This window comes from Planococcus citri, chromosome 1 (assembly GCF_950023065.1).
Source record: "Planococcus citri chromosome 1, ihPlaCitr1.1, whole genome shotgun sequence".
Lineage (NCBI taxonomy): Eukaryota > Metazoa > Arthropoda > Insecta > Hemiptera > Pseudococcidae > Planococcus > Planococcus citri.
This window is the reverse complement of record NC_088677.1, coordinates 59221573-59236599: the sequence shown is the minus strand read 5'-3', so window position 1 is coordinate 59236599 and position 15027 is coordinate 59221573. Positions and strand designations below refer to the sequence as shown.

Genomic DNA, 15027 nt, shown 5'->3' with positions numbered 1-15027 from the left:
ACCTACTTACCTACTATGGTAAGAAATGTGGAGTATTTTTCATATACCTACCAACTCGTATGTATACAAGGGTGACGTGACTGTCCCGCATACGTGATGTGGTACAAAAATGTACGCGTTTTACATACGTAAAATTAGACGCCTAATATTTTTACCCAGTAGTAGTTTTTCCCGGTTGTTGTACGTAGAAGTACATATACTTAATGCAATGAGGTAGATATAAGTGGGTCAATTTGGTATATTTAGGTAAGAGAAAAACAAGGAAGTAAGGAAGTGAATCAAAAGGTTTCCTGGGTAACTGAAATCAACTCTGGCAAGAGATACCTTAACCTATAACCCAGCACAAGTGCAGGTGATACAATATGCACTATCAGTTTCATATAGCACGAGTTGGGTGGAATCTGTCTTACTCCAGTTGTGACAATGAACTGGATCAAGTATGATGATGAATGACACAACTTTTGAATTATGCGGTAAACTTCATTCATGGTTCTAATCAAAGATCAATCACCTGAGTTGCTAGAATCTGAGAAGATATTGATCGTTTCAACAGCAGATTTATCTGTTGATAGTGATTAAATCTGAACAGAGATCAGAAATATCTTGAGGCAAGTAAAAAAAAATAGTACCCTACCTCAAGACTTTTTGAAAATTTTTTTTTATTTTTTCGATATTTTTCATTTGTTTATTCACATTGAAAAAAAAAACTGCTTGAAAGTTCAGCGTTGAAAATTTATTGGACTGAGCTTTCTCTTTGAGCCTCTGGAGCTTTCACGCGATGTCATTACCTGCACTTTCTTCATTTATTGATGTTTTTATTTTTGAGAAGTCTTATTGTAGGTACTTGTAATTTTTTCTTTTACGAAATTTCCAATTTTTTGATGATGATTTTGTGTGCGACGACGCGACGTAGGGCCTGAACAAAAAAAATGTTGAAGATTTCAGCTGAATTCGGTGGAAATCTTTATTTTGAGTTGAAAGGTATTCAAACAAATTTTTAGCTCCGAACGTGTCTCTAGAGAGGAAATAAAGGTCCTCAAAGAGAAGGCATTATCGAAAAAATCGTAGTTTTTTTGCTCTAGTCTCTGCTGAACCTGCTATGAGAAAAATGGCCCAGTTCCAAAAGATGGTAGGTATTTCAGATTCTGCGACTATCCAGGAAATTGACATCAAAGTCCAAAACCAATTTTTGGGCTCTATTGAGCGATTGAAAGTTTGCAAATCGCTTATTTTTGACGAAAGAGTTTTGAAAATTTTGTCTGATAACATCGGAAAATATCATTTTTCTAAAACTAGGGAAATATTTTGGAACGTCTGGTGCCATTTTTTGATCATTTTTGTTCAATTAATATAACCAAAAAAATTGTCAAATTTTTAGCCATTTGTCTCGATTTTTTTAAATTGGCAATTATGGTGAATAATTGGCACCCCTATATTCCGAAATATTTCCTCGGTTTCAGAATTGATATCTTTCTATGTTTAATCGTAATTAATGTGAAATATTTGCAAAGAAAAGTTCTCAAAACACAAATTTATCCAAAAATAAGCGATTTGAAAATTCTCAATCTCTCAGTAGAACCCTAGAAAACACCTTGGATTTTGATAGTAATGGTCTAGGTGGCTAAGTCGATGCAAAACTTCAAATACTATCTTTTAGAACTGATTGTGAGCCGTTCTTTCTGAAGCAGATTGAGTAGAGGCTGGAAAGAAAAAAAAACGTTTTTTTTTCTCGAAAGTGCTTCTTCTCGAGGACTCACTCTCTTGCTGGGGCATTTCCGGGGCTAAAATTTTGTCTAAGTAACTTTTTGGCTCATAATGAAAGTCTCCATTGAATTTGGTCTACATGCTCCGGCATTTTTTTTTGTGACCCACCCAATGAGTAGGTAGTCCTAAGTATTATGATTTCAACGACACTTTGCCTTCAAAAATTAGGTTACCCAACTGAAAAAATACCTTTCAAATTATTATGTATTTAATGTGCTCTGAATTCGAAAATAGCGATGATTTCAACTCCGGCCCCAAAACTGTGATATTTGCTAAGAGGATTCAATATTGACTTGGGTGAGGCAGTACATATAATAATTGTAAATGCTTCTGCTGCCCTTTGTCATTTGACTCAGCTTATTACGTTTTGAAAAAATAAATCAACTAACGAACACACAACGGATGGCTTGCAGAATCAGTTTATTTGAATTATTAAACGAACAAAATTATCTATCGAAATATTAATTAATCGTTTCATTATTATTAATTCTATACGACATACGTGCATAGTTCGTATGTCTGAATCGGATCGTAAAATTTTACACAAAATTTAAAACTTGATAAAAAAAAATCGACAGTGCAAAATAGAAAAAAAAGAGATGGAGAGTGAGAAAGGTGAGCGTAGAGAAAAAGAAATCAAGCGAGAAAAAAGGTGAGAAAGTGCATTGCGTATTTTTCTTGAAAGGAAATGGAGTAGCCATTGTGCGTATTTGTACATGAAGCTTTGGTGCAAAAACATGACTATGAGCAGTATAAAACTATAGACAAACGTGTATTTAGATTTTTAATTAACGTTAAGGGAAAGCTGATAAAACATTTACTTTTGGGTATTGATGAAAGCACTTTCTTCTTGAGCCTTTGGAGCTTCCTTATGATCCGCTACTTGGACCACTATCGGTACCCGGTGGTGGTGGTGGTCCTGGTGGTTTTGGTGGAGCTGCAATGCCCGCTTGTACAGATAGTATGCAAACGTAGGTTACTATGACCATCACATATGCCTTTGAACGGATCATAACGAAAATGCATTAGTTAACTTGGAGAATTTTGGATGCAAAAAACCTCAAATATGTATAGGTATTGGTTGATTTAAATACATACAAGTATATGATACTTACGATTACAGCCCTCATAGTGTTGGTATGTTTTTTTCTCTCTCTTTTAAAATGACTTCAAAACGTAATAGTTACTTATTTAGCTAGAATCAGTTTCAGCGCGATTGAATAACTCTGAATGCGTATGCATGGTTTCTTTCGCTATTTATATAGGTGAAATTTACTCACACCTGTAGATAAACGTTTTCATTGGCCATGATGTGACAAAAAATTACGAAACATTTTACCAAATTTTTCCTAGATAATTTCACAACCAGACAGCAAGTTTTTTCAGTTATTGCTTAAATTTTATTTTTTCCATTTTGATAAGTTTATTGTGCTTGCATGTAATTCTTTTATTTTTATTTCTTATTTTTTTGACGATAATTTTGTGAGTGACAACAAAACGCAACGATTAAAAAATTGAAAAGTGTCGCAGTATTATGCAATATCTATTCTCTTATCGAGGTTTCAACGAAAGTATGTTCTTTTTTTTATTACGAAATCTAATGAAGAATATGTACGATGACAACTTATTTGTTTCAAAATGTAGCATTAATCAAAAGTGGAATGAATTAGCTACTAGTATAAAACTATAAAAACGATATACCACAGTAAAAGGTTAGAAAACAACCATAATTTTCATTCCAATTTCTTTAAAAAGTAAAGTACATAGAACGTTCTTTTTGGAGTGAACCAATTTCCATAAGTTGTTTTTTTTTCAGATTTTGTTGAATTATTTCAAAGATACATTATGAGCATTTAAGCTATTCGAGTCAATATTCAACTTTCATGACTGAAAATCAAAATTTCAAAATTTTGGAAACCTAAAATGTTTTCTTACAAATAAGGAAATGAATCGATTGAAAAAAAACTGCTCGAAAGTTCAATGTTGAAAATTTATTGGACTGAGCTTTCTCTTTGAGCCTGTGCCTGGAGCTTTCGCGCGATGTCATTACCTGTACTTTCTTCATTTATTGATGTTTTTATTTTGAGAAGTCTTATTGTAGGTACCTTTAATTTTTTCTTTTTACGAAATTTCCAATTTTTTGATGATTTTATGTGCGACGATCCGACGTAGGGCGTGAACAAAAAAATGTCGAAGATTTCAGCCGAATTCGGTGGAAATCTTTATTTTGAGTTAAAAGGTGTTCAAACAAATTTGTAGCTCCGAAAGTTTCTCTAGAGAGGAGATATGGGTCCTCGAAGAGAAGGCATTATCGAAAAAATCGTAGTTTTTTTTGCTCTAGCCTCTGCTGAACCTGCTATGAGAAACATGGCCCAGTTCCAAAAGATGGTAGGTATTTCAGATTCTGCGGCAACCCAGGAAATTGACATCAAAGTCCAAGGCCAATTTTTAGGCGCTACTGAGCGATTGAAAGTTAGCAAATCGTTTATTTTTGACGAAAGAGTTTTGGAAATTTTTCACATCAATTGTCTGAAAACATCGAAGGATATCATTTTTCTGAAACTAGGGAAATACGTATTTTGGAACGTCTGGTGCCATTTTTTGATCATTTTTGATCAATTAATATAACCAGAAAAATTGTAAAATTTTTGGCTATTTGTCTCGATTTGTTTAAATCGGCAATTATGGCGAATAATTGGCACCCGTATATTTCAAAATATTTCCTCGGTTCCAGAATTGATATCTTTTTATGTTTAATCGTAGTTAATGTGAAATATTTGCAAAGAAGAGTTCTCAAACACGAAAATAAGCGGTTTGAAAAATTTTAATCTCTCGGTAGAACCCTACAACTGATCTTGGATTTTGATAGCAATAGCAATGGCCTAGGTGGCTAGGTCGATGCAAAACTTCGAATAGTATCTTTTAGAACTGAGCCGTTCTTTCTGAAGCTGATTGGGTATAGAAGCTAGGAAGAAAAAAAAACGTCATTTTCCTCGAAAATGCTACTTCTTGAGGACTCGCATCTCTTTTGGTGGAGAATTTCCGGAGTTAAAATTTTTTCTGATTAATTTTTAGCTCATAATGAAGATCTCCATTCAATTTGGTCAACATGCTCCGGCATTATTACTTTTTTTATGACCCTCCCCAATGAGTAGTCCTAAGTATTATGAGTTTAACGACACTTCGCCTTCAAAAATTAGGTTACCCCAACTGAAAAAATACATTTCAAATTATATTCAATTTGCGCTGAATTTGAAAATGCCGATGATTTGAACTCCGGCCTCAAAACTGTGATATTTGTTAGGAGAATTCAATATTGACTTGAATAATGTATAATAATTGTAAAGGCTTCTGCTGCCCTTTGTCATTCAACTCATAGTCAGCTTATTACGTTTGAAAAAATGAATCAACTAACGAACGAACAACAGGTGGCTTGCAGAATCAGTTTATTTGAATTATTAAACGAACAAAATTATCTGTCAAAATATTAATTAATCGTTTCATTATTATTAATTCTATACGACATACGTGCATAGTTCGTATGCCTGAATCGGATCGTAAAATTTTACACAAAATTTAAAACTTGATAAAAAAAAAATCTACAGTGCAAAATAGAAAAAAAGAGAGAGAGAGAGTGAGAAAGGTGAGCGTAGCGAAAAAGAAATCAAGCCAGAAAAAAGGCGTGAAAGTGCATTGCGTATTTTTCTAGAAAGGAAACGGAGTAGCCGTTGTGCGTATTTGTACATGAAGCTTAGGTGCAAAAACATGACTATGAACAGTAAAACTATAGACAAACGTGTATTTAGATTTTCAATTAACGTTGAAGGAAAGCTGATAAACATTTACTTTTGGGTATTGATGATAGCACTTTACTGTTGAGCCTTTGGAGCTTCCTTATGCTCCTCACATGGACAACATTGGCGACGTGGCGTTGCTGATGGTACTAGTCCATCCCAAACGTCGGCTTGTACAGATAGTATGCAAACGTAGGTTACTATGACCATCACATATGCCTTTGAACGGATTATAACGAAAATGCATTAGTCAAGTTGAAGAATTTTGGGTGCAAAAAAACTCAAATATGTGTATTGGTTGGTTGATTTAAATACATACAAGTATATGGGTCATTCCATGCCAAATCGGCGGATTTTTGCACGAGGGGTATTCGATTTTTTTCAAAATCAGATCATGTGTAGAGGGTCATCAAACGATGACGAATGACACAAACCGGACAATTTTTCGATTTTTTTTTGACGGAGCTGTGGGGTTTCAAAGTTCTCCAAAATGGCCAAAAATGGAAAATTTCAGTTGCAAATGGCTCCGGTTGTACGTCGTATAGAATTTTGAACTTTTTTTCAAATTGTAGCACTTTGAGAGGGTAATCGACGAATGATGTCTAAATTAGTGTTGCCACGTTCAAAAACCTAAAAAATTGATTTAAAAACTTATAACCATGATGTCCCCCTGTAAAAATTCTAAACAAATTCTCAGTTTTAGTCCTTGTTATGTAGAATAACATATCAAAAAATTGGACTTGCATTGTTTTTCATTTTCGAGAAAAAAAATTACAAGTTTTACAGTTATCGCAAAAGTACCATAAGAAACCTAAAAAATGAAAATTTTTGCATTTTTGAAATATGTTACCAATGTGTAGACGAATATGTTAAAAAAAAATCCCCCTCCCTCCCAATTTGTCAACGAATTGACGAAAAATGCATGTTTCACTCTTAAAATAAAAGTCTAACACGAAAAAAGGCATTTTCCGTCAATTCGTTGACAAATTGGGAGGAAGGGGGATTTTTTTCACATATTCGTCTACACATTGGTAAAATATTTTTTCTCGAAAATGAAAAACAATGCCAGTCCAATTTTTTGATATGTTATTCTACATAAAAAGGACTAAAACTGAGAATTTTTTTAGAATTTTTACTGGGGGACATCATGGTTATATTTAAATTTCAAGTTTTTAAATCAATTTTTTTAGGTTTTTGAAAGTGGCAACACTGATTTTGACATCATTCGTCGATTACCCTCTCAAAGTGCTACAATTTGAAAAAAAGTTCAAAATTCTATACCACGTACAACCGGAGCAATTTGCAACTGAAATTTTCTATTTTCGGCCATTTTAAGAACTTTGAAGCGCCACAGCTCCGTCAAAAAAAAATCGGAAAATTATCCGGTTTGCGTCATTCATCGTCATCGTTCGATGACCCCCACACATGATCTGATTTTGAAAAAAATCGAAGACCCCTCGTGCAAAAATCCGCCGATTTGGCATGGAATAACCCATATGATACTTACGACTACAGCCCTCATAATGTTGGTATGTTTTTTTCTCTCTTTTTTTAAATGACTTCAAAACGTAATACTCAAGTATTTAGCTAGAATCAGTTTCAGCGCGATTGAATAACTCTGAATGCGTATGCATGGGTTTTTCCGCTATTTATACTCGTATTGGTGAAATTGCCTAACGCCTGTAGATAAACGTTTTCATTGGCCATGATGTGACAAAAAATTACGAAACATTTTACCAAATTTTTCCTAGATAATTTCATAACCAGACAACAAGTTTTTTCAGTTATTGCTTACATTTTATTTTTTCATTTTGATAAGTCTATTGTCTTTGTATGCAATATGCATGTAATTCTTTTCTTTCTATTTCTTATTTTTTTTCATGATAATTTTGTGAGTGACAACGTGACAACGATTGAAAATTGAAAAGTGTTGCAGTATTATGCAATATCTGTTCTCTTATCGAGGTTTCAACAAAAGTACATACATATATTGTTCCTTTTTTCAATGTATTACCAAATCTAATGAAAAATATGTACGATGACAACTTATTTGTTTCAAAATGTAGCACCAATCAAAAATGAAATGAATTAGGTAGCTATTAATAAAACTAAAAACGATATAGCACAGTAAGGCCAGAAAACAACCATAATTTTCATTCCAATTCCTTTGAAAAGGGAAGTAGAAACGTTCTTTTTATAGAGTGAACCAATTTTCATAAGTTTTTTTTTTTCAGATTTTGTTGAATAATTTCAAAAATACGTTATGAAAATTCAAACTATTTGAGTTAATATTCAACTTTCATGGCTAAAAATCAAAATTTCAAAATTTGGGAAACTGAAAATTTTTTTCTTATAAAAATGAATTTTATATGAATATTTTACCTCAAAAAACGTGACTTTTCTCCATTCGTTTTCACTCTCCTATTTTTGTGAAACGATAAAAGTAGGAAATGTATGCAAGATTTAGTTTGGATTTGAATAAAAATAACAATAAATCTCATGAACCTATTTCTTGGAGACTGAGAGTAAATTTAGAGACATGTTCTTAATCAAAATCTTCTTCTCCTGCCCCTCTCTCACCTTTCACAAACCTTACACACGTTTTTAAAAAATAAAAGGTTTGTGTGTCACATTTTTTTAGAACTTTTTTTGAGAAATGGGGGAGAGAACAGCTGAATTTGAATAATGTTCAAAGAAATGTAAGATGTATTGAATGTTCCTAATCAGATCATTCTTCTTTCGCAGTCTCTCTCTTATTTTTCCTCTCATAAATTTCGAGCACTTTTTAAAACACTCAGATAAAAAAAACACATTTTTTGAGAAAAAGAGGGAGAGCAAAAATTGGGCTTCTATTCTTTAATCTTCCTCCTTCCATCCATCAATTTCGAACTCATGTTCAGAAGATTATATTATACTTTTGATGAGTTGGGTTGAAATTCAAAAGCATGTTCCTAATAAGCCTCTCCAGTTCCTTTCTTCTTTTCTTCCTTTTCACAAATTTGAACTTCGAAGTTTCAAAAAATAAAAAAATCTTGCGATGAACTGATTTTTTGAAAATATTGTTTTGGAAGGGGAAAGAAAAGATGACATTTTTAGTTATGTTCTTGATAAAATCATGCTGTTTTTATGGATTTTGGTATTTTTTTCAATCAAAGTCCACCTCTGATTTGTTGAAAAATATATAAAATTCGGGAGGATGAAGGAAAGGGAGAGGAAAGCAAGAATAACGTGTTAGTAAGGTTTACTCCTAGTGAAGAAATACTTCCCCTGCGGTTAGTTTGTTCGGTTTGGCGTTTCGCGAAGTACGCGGAATATTTTTCATGTCTATGGAAAATTACAAGATTTTGCAAACTTGTACTAACGAACGAGTGGCGCGATAAGAATGTTACCTATATTTTTGGTTTACGAGGCAGCAGAAACTCTCGTCTGCGAATTCGGAAAATTTACAATGCCCGAGGTTCGAAGTTTCACCTACAAGACTATTTAGAATACAGAGAGCATTTTACAGCCTTGAACTTGACGTTTAATTTGAATAATTTTGGCCAGGTGATGGACTCGGAGCTTATTAAGCCCGAAGCGTAACGTGGAACGAAGCCTACTGTGGGTGGAAAGCGTGTGCCAGAGTGAGAGGAAAAGCTAGAGGGGGGGCACATCGCCGAAATAAATTCGTCTTATTATTTTCAAAAGGACAAAACTCTGTATACCGCACCGAGTAGGTAAAGTATTTTTAGCAAAGTACATGATGAAATATTAACGAACGAAGAAGACTATCTCTCGCTCGTATTCGGTATAAATTGAATTCGTGTTCAGAAACGAGAAAGTAAAAAGAAAAACTCGAATTTCGCAAGATGTTCGCTTACTTAACAGTAAACGGATTTCGTCTTCTCTATGGGTTTTCAACGATGCTGGAGACGAAATAGGTAGGTAGAGGTGTTTCTTGACTGAAAAACTAGCTAGAAACGATTACTTACCTAACAACAAGTCGACGCGTACCTGTAGTTTTTGTTTTTGTATAGAGCCAAAAAAGATGCTAGTTAGGTAGTTTGAACAACTAAGTATAAGGTATCTACGTATATTTTAAACGGTTTAATTTTATTTTTCTTCTTTTTAAAATGTAGTAAGTTTTGAAATCGAGCCAAATTCATCGATCGCGAAACGCATATTTTTTTAAAGGCTTCTCCAACAACCCTCGTCAGTACTTTTCTCTTTTCTGTATTTACCCAAGACAGGGGGAGCAGAGCTGTGACGTTAGGAGCTTATTGTTTTGTACACACGCCGTCGTGTGTACCACATCACGTCTCCTATCCGCCTGCGGGCTTCCAAGTAATACATAAACGAGAAGTATTAAAGAACGTAGTGTGGTGTACGACGACGTCATCATCATCATCATCGTCGTCAGTCACAGAGACGAAGAGAAAGGGCGGAGAGCCTTATAATTAATGGAAAAAAGTTACACGATGTGTCTTTTGAAATCGTCAAATTGCCGACGACAAATGCGACGCGTTCCATTTTATATTACTTAATTAAAAGTTGTTTTCCCTTTTGACTTTCGGGTTGTTAATTTTGGATTTTTGTTTCGCCGGAGAAAGAGTTTTGATTGAGTAGTCGTGTACGCTACCGGTGCTGGATGGAGGTGCGGCGGCAAGTTGTAAGGATTCTAACGACGCTGGAGAGAAATTTTTCCCCCGAGAGAAACGATAAAAATGAAGTACTTTGTCGGGTAGTTATGGTTTTTTTTTCGCTCGCATTTTCAATGTGCAACGATGGCGGTGGTTTTGTATACGATTTATGGAGTAAAAGGCAACGGAAAAAAACAATTAATTTAACGCAGGTATTTTTTTTTTTGAAAAGTTGATTTTTATAGGATTTCGTTTGAGGGTTTGTTTTCATCCCCCCGGTGATGGAATGAGTGTTGATTTGACAGAGCAGTTCTCTCTGGTAGAACTGTTCGAAAAACTTGTTCGTGAAAATGTTTGATTTTTACGCGAAATTTTAACCTATTTTGATTTGTCATATTGCACTTTTTCAAAGTCATCGCCCAATTTTGAGCTCAAAAAACTTCAAAAATGATGCAAAAAAATTTTTTGACTGAAATTTTCAATTTCTGTCGTAATTGAAATTCATTTTGATATGTCGCATTACACATTTTTTAGAAAACCCAGAAATAATTACCCGATTTTGGGCTTAGAATTCTTCAAAAATTCTCAAAAAACATGTTCGTGGCCATATTTGATTTTCTCGCGAAATTTTAATCTATTTTGATAGGTCCCATAACACTTCTTTAAATACAGTCGGCCCCGCTTATTATGGATCCGCTTAATAAAATCACCCGTTTAATGTAATCAAATGGCTTGGTCCCGATTTTTTGTACCTAATTACACAGAAAATCACTCCTTTAATGTAATCAAACTCCCCGCTTAGCAGAATCATTTTGTGAAAATATTGAGGTATTTATGGGAAAATGGCTTGTTTTTTCATATTTTAAATCAAAAATTTTGGAATTTTTCACTTATTATTCTCTTATTTTTAAATTTTGATTTCTAACAACTTTCTCTCAAGTGATGATAAAGAAAAAAAGGTCTAAACATTTTGAAAATTTGAAAAATAGATATGTTATGTACCTAAATCGCGAATTCGGGAGTACCTATTGTAATTTTAATCCATCTTTTTAGTATGCATATACATTGTGAAGTTGTAGTAAATTTTTTTATGTGAAAATTGTGTTTTTTCAAAGGTTCGCTTTATAAAATCACCCGCTTAATAAAATCAATTTGCCTCGGACAACTGCGACCATAATAAGCGGGGCCGACTGTATCTTGAAAATCACGATTCAATGTCGAGATCTAACTTCTTCAAAAGTGTTCAAAAAACATTTCTGTGGGAATACTTGAACTTCTCGCAAAATTTTAACTTATTTTGATAGGTCGCAACATCACTTTTGAATAATGCTGCAATAGTTCATTTCTACTTGAAATTAGAGAGGGTGGGGGGTTTTTCTGTAATTTTAGACCCATTATTTACCAAATGCAAACTGAATTGTTTCGGTTGAAAAAATGCGAACCAAATTTGATATCTTGAGCACTTTTACCAGTTGGATTGAAGACTGTAATTCTTTTTTGGAGACGGTTCAAAGAAGATTTTTTAATTTCCAAATGTTTCATAGGTATTTATCATGTGGCTACCCTGCTTATTTTTTTCTATTGCCAGGCAAGTTTTTCGCTACAGTTTATTGGTACCTTGAAAAAAATACGCCATTCATCAGCAGCCTACTGGTGTTCAAACGTCGAAACCAATTTGACTTTCGCCGCAGATAAAAAAAAAAATAGAAATAAAACGAAAAAATGGAAAATAAGAAACAACTTGCCAAAAAGAAAGTCGTCAACATGGCTGAATTGGTGAATCCGAGTGCTAATGGTACTTGCAGCCGTCCTCGATGCCAACCTAACCGTGATAGAGATGATAGAGATTCGGATGATGATGATGATCCTCGTGCCAACATGCAGGATCGAGCTGATGATGCCGAGCGACAACGAATAGCAGAAGAAAACCGTCTAGCTGAAGAGAGACGAAGAGAACGACATGCAGATAGAGAAAGGAGAAGAAGAGAACGAGAACAGGATATTGCAGCCGGTAGGCCTTTACGCTGGGCAGTCAAAGGGGCTAGAGAACCACCGCAAAATTACGAATACGTAGTAGAAGATACAGATTCGGAAGATGATGACGGTCTTGCAGAAGAAGAGGAGTGTGAAAATGGTCATACTCGTAGAAGAAGAAGATAACTGTCTTGATGGAAATGGAGATTAACGAACTTGAGCCGCCAAAACGACCAGGAAAATGCTGCGTAATCGTTAGATTTTTCGTAGACAGTTCAAACAATAATGTACTTATAGGCCATTTTTCTGCTATATTCTTATACGTAATTTTCGATTTCGACGGGCTTTTGAATTATCTTCTATATATATATGTAACGTTCTCGATTGTAACCTTCTTGTAATTTGTGGTAGTTTACATAACTCGAAGTATTGATTTTTCAATTGGAGAAAATGTTTTCTGAATATATTCGAGTGCAATAATAAATTTGGTCGTATACAAGACAATCGCTGAGTATTCGATTGTGACCATATCTTATCTGGCCTCTGACAATGAGAAGAACTTGAAGGTCTGTTATTTTCTCGGAGAACTTACAGACTTGTGAGCCTTAAAAAAAAGGGGGGCTACCTAGGGAAAAAATTCAGAAAATTCAAAAATTCTTGAAACATTGAAAAATCAATATTTTGAGAATTTGGTTGACCTTGAAATACCTTATAATGTACCCAGACCCACTTATTCTAAGACGTGTTTAAACCTCTCTTAATTAATCTACATACATTTACTTTCAAAATCATGCACGTATATCTCTATGAGATATGATTGTCAGTATAATGATACTAATTGATTACAAATTTTGTTTTTTGTTTTAGGTGAGTACCAATTTTTTTCATGAGGATGACATGAGATGATAATAACTTGATAAGTGAGTCAAAACTATTCTAAATTTGAGTTAAAGTTTATTGTTATATTTTTATATTAAATTTGAAAATAATGATTTGGATGCTTGCAAAAATGCGTACCAATAATTTACCAAACATTACCTACCCGAAATTAACCAAAAATTACCTGTTATTACGGTTTTTAATCAAAAATGACCAGTAATTTACCAAAAAAAAAAACGCTAGTCTTTCATAGAAACTAATAATTGATCAAAAATACCAACAATTTACCAAAGTTAAGTAAGTGTACGAATATTAGGGTGGGTGGATTGTAAAAAAATAATTTCGGAGGTTCAGCTTCAGAAATTCTTTTGGAGGAGAGATATGAGTTCTCAAAAAGGCGGTATTTTCCAGAAAAAAGTGTCTTTTTTCGCTCTAGACTCTGCACAATCTGTTTAGGGAAAAATGGCCAGATGGTATTTGAGATTCTGTGAATGGAACGCAGTGGTACCAATTTTTTGGTCATAATTGCCAATCTCAAAAAATTGAGAAAAATAGCCAAAAACTTGAAATTTTTTATAATTTTCAAAATTGGCAATCACCAACAAATTACCATCATTCTGTTTCAAAAAAATTTTCAAGTTTTAGAAATAATATATTTTTGATAAAAGAATTTTTTAAAAAAGAATTTTAATTATTGGTCATTTTCTGGTCACTTTTGGTAAATTACCTACTGCTGGTAATTTTTGATGAATTAGTGGTATTTTTTGGCAAATTACAGGTAATTTCTTGGTAAACTACTGGTAATTTTATGGTAAATTACGGATAACTTTTTGGTAAATTCTGGTATTTTTTTCGTGAATTACTGGTAATTTTTTTGGTAAATAACTGGTAATTTTTTTGTAAATTACTAGTAATTTTTTGGTAAATTACTGATAACTTTTTGGTAAATAACTGGTAATTTTTTGGTAAATTACTGGTAATTTTTTGGTGAATTACTGGTAATTTTTTGGTAAATTACTGGTAATTTGATAGTTTTGATATGAAAACTGGCGGAGGAGAGGGCAAAAGATCAGTGTTTAATTCTCAAAAGTCAATACGCTGATTTTCGTTATTTTCTGATCTGTGTCATGATGATAAGTTCCTAAAATTATTAGACATTCCGCCAAACTTTTGCAAATTTGGAAAAAAATTCATGTTACCTACCTGTTAAAGGTACATTCATGATTTAAAACTTTCTTCGGATAGAGAACTTGATCCCTCATTTTTTATCTACAAATACCTTCATTCAGTGACTAATCAATACCTTTATCGATTTACTAGTTCGTAGTACGTTTTTGATCCTGATATTTAAACGAATCTATCTGAATTTTATCAATGCTTGAAATTTCTGGGGAAATTTGAAAACTCGCTGATATCTCTCCGAAGAAGTCTGAATTGCAATATTATTTTCGAGTCGGGTGATCGTTTGGATACCCCAATACGTAATATTTAAATAAATCGACGTAATTACGAAGGCGGGCATGAAGAGGGTAAAAACATATTCAACTTTCGTCTAGTTTTTATAGCTGCTAAAGCAGTAAAGCACACCAACAGAATGAAAAAAAAGAAAATAAATACCAAGTAAAATTGTAGTGTATAACGATACCTCCGGTGAATATTTAATATTTGAAAAAAAAAACAACCTCATTAGGAACCCACAACCAGAAAAGAGAGCTTTTAAAGTACACACGCGGATTAAATTTTTCTCCATAATAAGTACATGCATACGTATCATATATACCTACCCACTACCTCCCACCTACTTTTGCCAAGTTACTAGGATGAAAAGATATGACTTTTTGCACACAACGAGGAGTTGACAAGTCGAGTCGACTTCAAAAGTCGCGCAAATGTACGAGCACGTTCTCTTGAAATTCATACCAAACTCTCTCTTTTTCTCGACAGCTACGATACTCGACGTATGTTTTGCCTGTGAAAAAAACAGAGATAGTACGAGA

General features: G+C 33.6%; 2 long non-coding RNA genes across 2 annotated transcripts; both read right to left on the bottom strand.

Moving 5' to 3' along the window:
• Nucleotides 1-2167: 2167 nt before the first annotated feature.
• On the bottom strand, nucleotides 2168-3160 carry LOC135833126 (uncharacterized). The gene is made up of 2 exons (XR_010556408.1): nucleotides 2880-3160; nucleotides 2168-2762 (listed from the first exon to the last, which is right to left on the bottom strand). It is a non-coding gene; the product is annotated as an uncharacterized LOC135833126 (long non-coding RNA).
• A 2033-nt stretch (nucleotides 3161-5193) lies between these two features.
• Nucleotides 5194-7235, bottom strand: LOC135842366 (uncharacterized). The gene is made up of 2 exons (XR_010558116.1): nucleotides 7066-7235; nucleotides 5194-5777 (listed from the first exon to the last, which is right to left on the bottom strand). It is a non-coding gene; the product is annotated as an uncharacterized LOC135842366 (long non-coding RNA).
• Nucleotides 7236-15027: the final 7792 nt, after the last annotated feature.